The sequence below is a fragment of the Triticum dicoccoides genome, chromosome 6A (genome assembly GCF_002162155.2).
Source record: "Triticum dicoccoides isolate Atlit2015 ecotype Zavitan chromosome 6A, WEW_v2.0, whole genome shotgun sequence".
Lineage (NCBI taxonomy): Eukaryota > Viridiplantae > Streptophyta > Magnoliopsida > Poales > Poaceae > Triticum > Triticum dicoccoides.
In genome coordinates, this window is record NC_041390.1 from 336,396,963 (window position 1) to 336,403,313 (window position 6,351).

The following is a 6,351-nucleotide window of genomic DNA, read 5'->3' on the forward strand; positions in this document are numbered from 1 at the left end:
CCATGGACTTTGGCTTCTCTTGGCCGATATGTCTGGCGAGCCACTCGTCACGGATGTTATGTTTAAAGGCCGCTAGGGCTTCGGCATCCGGACAGTACACAATTTGGTTCTTTTTCGTTAGGAACCGAGTCCAAAATTTCCTGGCTAACTCTCCGGGCTGTTGTGTTATGTGACTTAAATCATCAGCATCCAGTGGTCATACATAAGTGCCCTGGAAGTTGTCCAGGAATGTGTTTGCCAGGTTCTCCCAACTTCCGGGAGTTTGCTGGCAAGCTATTTAGCCAATGCCAAGCTGGTCCTTTGAGTTTTAACGGGAGGTACTGGATGGCGTGTAGATCATCCCCGCGGGCCATGTGAATATGGAGGAAAAAAATCCTCTATCCATACCGCGGGGTCAGTAGTGCCATCGTATGATTCAATGTTCACGGGTTTAAACCCTTCTGGGAATTCATGATCCATTACTTCATCAATGAAGCATAGGGGGTGTGCGGCGCCTCTGTGCCGGGCTATGTCACGATGCAGTTAGTACGAGTCTTGTCTGCTGTGTTCGGCCCGGCCAGATTTTTTTTGGTATATCCGGCATGACAGTCATCGTCATGTGTTGGGGTGCACCCTCGTGATCCAAAGATCGATCTTTTCTGTCCTGCTTTGTTTTCCAATATGTCTCGCAGGTCCTACGTGTTACCCCGGGCCTTGCTGTTTTTGTTTGACTGAGGACGGGGTGCGGGCTGGACTTCGGGCTTATATGCCACTTTGTTGCGGCCACGAGGTGGCCGGTCTGCCGCATCATATGCTGGAAGCGCAGGCTTTAATGCTTCCTCTTCATGTTGGGGTAGCAACCTGCGCTTTGGGAAACTTTTGATTGGGCACTCGAGTCTGTGTTCCTCGGCTGCCAGGACCTCAGTCCATCCATCTGCTAGATCTTGCTCATCTTGAAGCTGTTGTTGCTTTTTCTTCAGGCTTTTTGTTGTGCTAATAAGCCAATGCTTGAACCGCTCTTGTTTGATGGGATCTCAGGCTCGATAAATTCTTTGTCGCCGAGGCTCACCTCGTCTGCAGAGAGAGGCATGTAATTGTCATCCTCTGATTCTCCGTCTGCTGCTTGTTCCTTGGGGTTGGCTTGCCCATCCTCCTGCTCAAATCCTGGTTGGCGGGGATTGTCTTCATCTTCGGCACTATTTGCAGCATTATTGTCTCCTGTGCCGGTATCGCTGTTTTTGCTATGGCGGGGATTAGAGTGGCGCCGATGACGCCGGTTCTTGGATTGCTTCTCAGGGGGATTATCCTTCATTGCCTTATTGCCATCGCTTTCTTTGGGGTGTCCACCATGTATATATCATACGATGAGGTGGCAGTCCAGCGCCCTATGGGCGGTGGTTCCTGTTCGTCTCCCGCATCACCGTCCATACCGTCGATGTCTTTGGAGTCGGAGTCGAGCATATCTATTAGGACATCGACAGTGGCTACTAAGTGGGTGGTGGGTGGGGAACGAATTTCTTCGCCGTCCGCTTCCCACTCGAGCCGGACATAGTTCGGCCAAGGGTCTCCTGACAAGGAGAGAGACCGTAATGAGTTTAGCACGTCTCCTAGGGGCGAGTGCTGAAAGATATCCGTGGAAGTGAACTCCATGATCGGTTCCCAATCAGATTGGATGGGCACAGACGTGAGCGGTTCGGAGTCTCTGGCCGGGGACGAATCCGAGTGTCCGGCAACACAGGTCTCATAGGAGGTGAAGTCAGCATTCGGCTCTATCGCCGCTGAGTGTGTAGCCTCCATGGCGGGGTCCATCCAACCGTCCTTGGACGGCGCGATCTGTTCTGGTTTGACGGCCGGAGTAGTTACAAGTGCGATCTCCCGAACACTGTCCATTGGCAGAGCTAAATCGTGCCCATCGTGACTATGCGGCGCACCTAATATGGGTTTGAATCTGTCAAAGATCAAGTCTTCGCGGATGTCAGCGGTATAGTTCAAGCTTCCAAACCAGACTTGATGGCCAGGGGCATATCTCTCGATCTCCTCCAGATGGCCAAGCGAGTTGGCTCGCAGTACAAAGCCGCCGAATATGAAGATCTGTCCGGGGAGGAAAACCTCAACCTGCATCACATCGTTGCCAATGATCAAAGGAGCCATCAAGCCTTATGATGACGACATAGTGGAACTCTCAATGAAAGTACCAATGTCGGTGTCAAAACCGGCAGATCTCGGGTAGGGGGTCCCGAACTGTGCATCTAAGGCGGATGGTAAGAGGAGGCGGGGACACAATATTTACCCAGGTTCAGGCCCTCTCAATGGAGGTAATACCCTACTTCCTGCTTGATTGATCTTGATGATACGAGTATTACAAGAGTTGATCCACCACGAGATCGGAGAGGCTAAACCGTAGAAGCTAGCCTATGGTATGATTGTTGTTGTCCTACGGACTAAACCCTCTCGTTTATATAGACACCGGAGGGAGCGAGGGTTACACAGAGTCGGTTACAAGGGAGGAGATCTACATATCCGAATCACCAAGCTTGCCTTCCACGCAAAGGAGAGTCCCATCCGGACATGGGACGAAGTCTTCAATCGTGTATCTTCACAGTCCAATAGTCCGGCCAAAGTATATAGTCTGGTTGTCTGAGGACCCCCTAATCCAGGACTCCCTCACTCGTTGTTGAGCACCAAGGATCAGCCAATGGCAGGGTCGGCAGCTGGAGGTGCACATGGCGGTGACAGCGGCTTCTTCCCCTTGTCAGCTTGTTTCGGCGCCATGGCGATGAAGCAGACGGAGTACAGGTCAGATTGGAGAGGAGGGGCAGAGTCTCGAGGAAGCAGAAGGACTGTGAAAGCAAGGTGAGGGCAATGGGAGAATAACTTTGTAGGTTGTGAGGGCCGGTAGCTAGGCGGATTCAAAGGCAGCATGGGGAAGAGGAGACGCCCACGTCCAATCAACCGCCACGCGTGAAACGAGGCCGCAGGCTTTGAGGGCCCGCGGCACTCCGCGCTTGACCCTTTGGCTTCGCCTTGAAGCCAATCTCGAGCGTGCCTTGGGTCCCGGGGCTACTGTCGGCGTCCTAGGAATGGGAGTCCCCAGACTTGCCTGCCTATGGCCCATGACGTGGCTGGGCTGCCAGGTTTGTACGACCCATCTTCATCGACAAGCCATTCAAGACCCTCGCGAGGGGCCAAGCCTCGCGAGGCGGACGACGCAAGACCTCCTCAGGAGCGGCCACGCCAGGCAGGCTCGCGAGGGCGGAGAGACCAAGGTAGGGCAAACCTCACGAGGTCCTCGTGACGTGATGATAGAGACCAGGCGGGCGCCAGCGCGCAGTGTCCTTGTTTCCTCTTTGGTGCCAAGGGGGCAAGCGCAGACGCGGAGTACCAATGCATCAGGCAAAGGTTTCTGTATTGGTTCAACAAGACCAAGACCTGAAGGACGGCAGGATGGAGGTCACCATGGAGCCCAAGACGGTGTCACCACCAGAGCCTTTGGCAGGCGAAGACCACCTTTTGTCGGGATAACATGTACTAGTTGTCCCCTTTCGAATTGGCCGTTGTTGGCTCCTTTCCCGCTCAATATTCGGGGAGAGGACCCGGGCCTATATAAGTAGAACTAGCCACCACCGTAGAGGGGAGGGATATCATCTTGGACAGGATCCACCGCACCAAGGCCACACACAAGTTCGCCAAGCACAAGAACACGTCAACCTCAGGAGGCGGTTCTTCCCCTTGTAACTGTTCTTCGTCAGCCCAAGAGGCAATCCACCACCACCACACTGGAGTAGGGTGTTACACCACAACAGTGGACCGAACCAGTATAAATCTTGTGTCTTTCTGTGTTGTGAGTTCATTGAGTTTGTCTGCGAGATCTTAGAGAGCTAGGGCGCGGATCGATAGAGAGAAAACCTTCGCGCACACCCCAGTGTTCGAACCTCAAACGTTTGCCGGAATCCGTGATCCACAGCCGGGTCTTTTCCCATGCGATAAGCTGGGAGGTTTGGTTTTTCTGGACGAGTAATGCTACACCTACATAATCCCAGTTATGTAATTAACATAATGTGAAACATGTGAGCTGTTTATTGTAGATTGGGGGAGGGAGGGCCCCACCACCATGGAAACCATGGAGGAGAGAGAGAGAGGCAATATACGTTAACCCTTTCGTAGGTTCCTGTAGATGTAGAAACATGTGAAATGCGTGAATGTGTACTGGACGTACTACTAGAGTGCCTAAGATAAATTGTGTATATAGACCATATGTGTTTATTTACATTGCATGTTAGCTTTGTCTCGGTTCAATAAAAAGCAGAGTTGGTGATGATGTTGTGCCTGCCATCCTGCAATATAAGCTGTACGATCTATATCTAACGGATAGGAAGGAAACTATGATAATTTACCCGCACTCCTCTCCACATTTGCAGATAAGGCCTTCCCTCGTTTATCCTTTTCTACCACAAGATCTTGATGTTCCGTGCAACACATAGTCATCTTGCTAGTACTCCTACAATATACTATATTATTGTGAAAGTTCATATACACTGGTCGAGATTAATGCAAACATGGCAGATTTTCATTACATTTCAAACTTTTATAGGAAAGAAAAATAAAAGAAACATGACCCTAAACCTATTCTATGGTGGCGACCGACATCCTCCATCAGCGATCTCCTTGTACCGGGGCACGGTTCAAGACAAAGGTGCGGTTCCGGCGAGGAAGAGTAGAACACTGGAGACGCATCAGCCAGTTGGCACACCATGCCCTACCGCCTCCCATGCACTACTCATCCTCGGAGGAGTCCCCGACCTCGGCAGTGCCATACGTTGGATGGCGGCAAGTAGGACGCGTGGCTGACGGTGCTCCCATCGTCGGCCGCCATCATGGCTGTCGGTGGGAAACGACACCTATGGGATCATAAGAATCCCTGCTACGGTTGCCGGGGCGCGGGGTCGTGACAAGAGCAGGATTAATAGTCATCACGAGGATCGTTTACCCAGGTTCGGGACACGAGGATGCGTAAAACCCTAGTCCTGCTTTGGTGGATGTATTGAGTGTTCTTGCGCTCTCGAACTAGCTATGGCGAGTGTGTAGTTCCAAAGAGCCAAATCCCCTCCAGTACGCCATAGGCCTCCTTTTATAGTCGAAAGGGCCTGCCACAGTGGCACAAAGGAGGTGGAAAGGCCTACATTACTGCGAGCTTATCGCCCATATGACAGGACAAGACGCATTTAATGGATCGCTTAGGTGTCCCTTAGCTTTATCAGGGACGGGAACGAGGCCCGTCCCATCCATCACCACTCCTCCTCGCTTCAACACGTGCCCAGGCTAGCGATGCATGCAGTGCCATGTAGACAGGCAGGCAGCTGAGTTGGCGCGGTGGTAGGGCCTTCATGAAGGTCCACACGGCGCCATGCAGGTGCCTGCTGATTTGGCCTGGAAGTCGCATGTTGCCACGCAGGTGCCTGCCCAGCTGGTTGGGCTGGCAACTGCATGCTAACGGCGGTGGTAGTCTTGGCTGGTATGGGTGTGGCAGTGGCCCTGCTAATGCCCTCGGCAAGGATCTTATCGGGGGCCCGGCAAGGGTCTCTGCCGTGGCGTTGCCTGGACTTCCTTGGCTAGGATCCAGCCGAGGGTTCCCATCTTCTGGTCCTCATCTGATCTTGAGTATTCTCTGTCTTCACAAAGATCTGCATGCCACCATGGAGGTGCCTCCCGAGCCCTGGACCAATGTGGTTGATGGTGGTGGAGACCGTGGGCTCAAGGGTGGCGCGTTCCGCTGGTGTTGGGTGAGCTGCCCCAGCAAGGGTCTTGTGGGGGCCACTGAGGCTGCCCCGGCAAGGGTCTTGCCAAGGAAACCTGCTTCCTCCCTCTGCGCTTTGTGCTCATGGCCTTGGCGTTGTCTTGTTTGCCTTGGTGCTTCGGCTTCTGTCCGGCTTCCGTCCTCTGCCCTGCTATGTGTGGCCGTGGCGCGTGGCTCTGACTGCTCGTGCACAAGTAAAGTGATCAAAAGGAGAGCCCCTACTTTTATACACCGACAGGAGCCCCCGGGCCTGGGCCATACATAAGCGCGACGCGTTGTTGGGCTAGGCCCAGAACGGTGTGCAGGCAGGTGGGGCGGATTTTACGGCAATAGCTTCTCGTCCGCTTCGCTTCCCCATGACCCGTGTTGAACGCGCGATGTGGAGGGTCGTGCGTGACGTAGGGTCATGCGTGGGACGGTTTTCGCACGCATGCGTCACATCGCAGTAAATGGGAAAGGAGCTGGCTCGTGCCTTCCCCATAAAAGGAGGGAGGCATAGAGGCAGGACCCATTTGCTTGGATGGACTCGGGTCGTGGCCTTCAAGGCACTCGTGCCCCACGATCACTGGGTGGGGGGC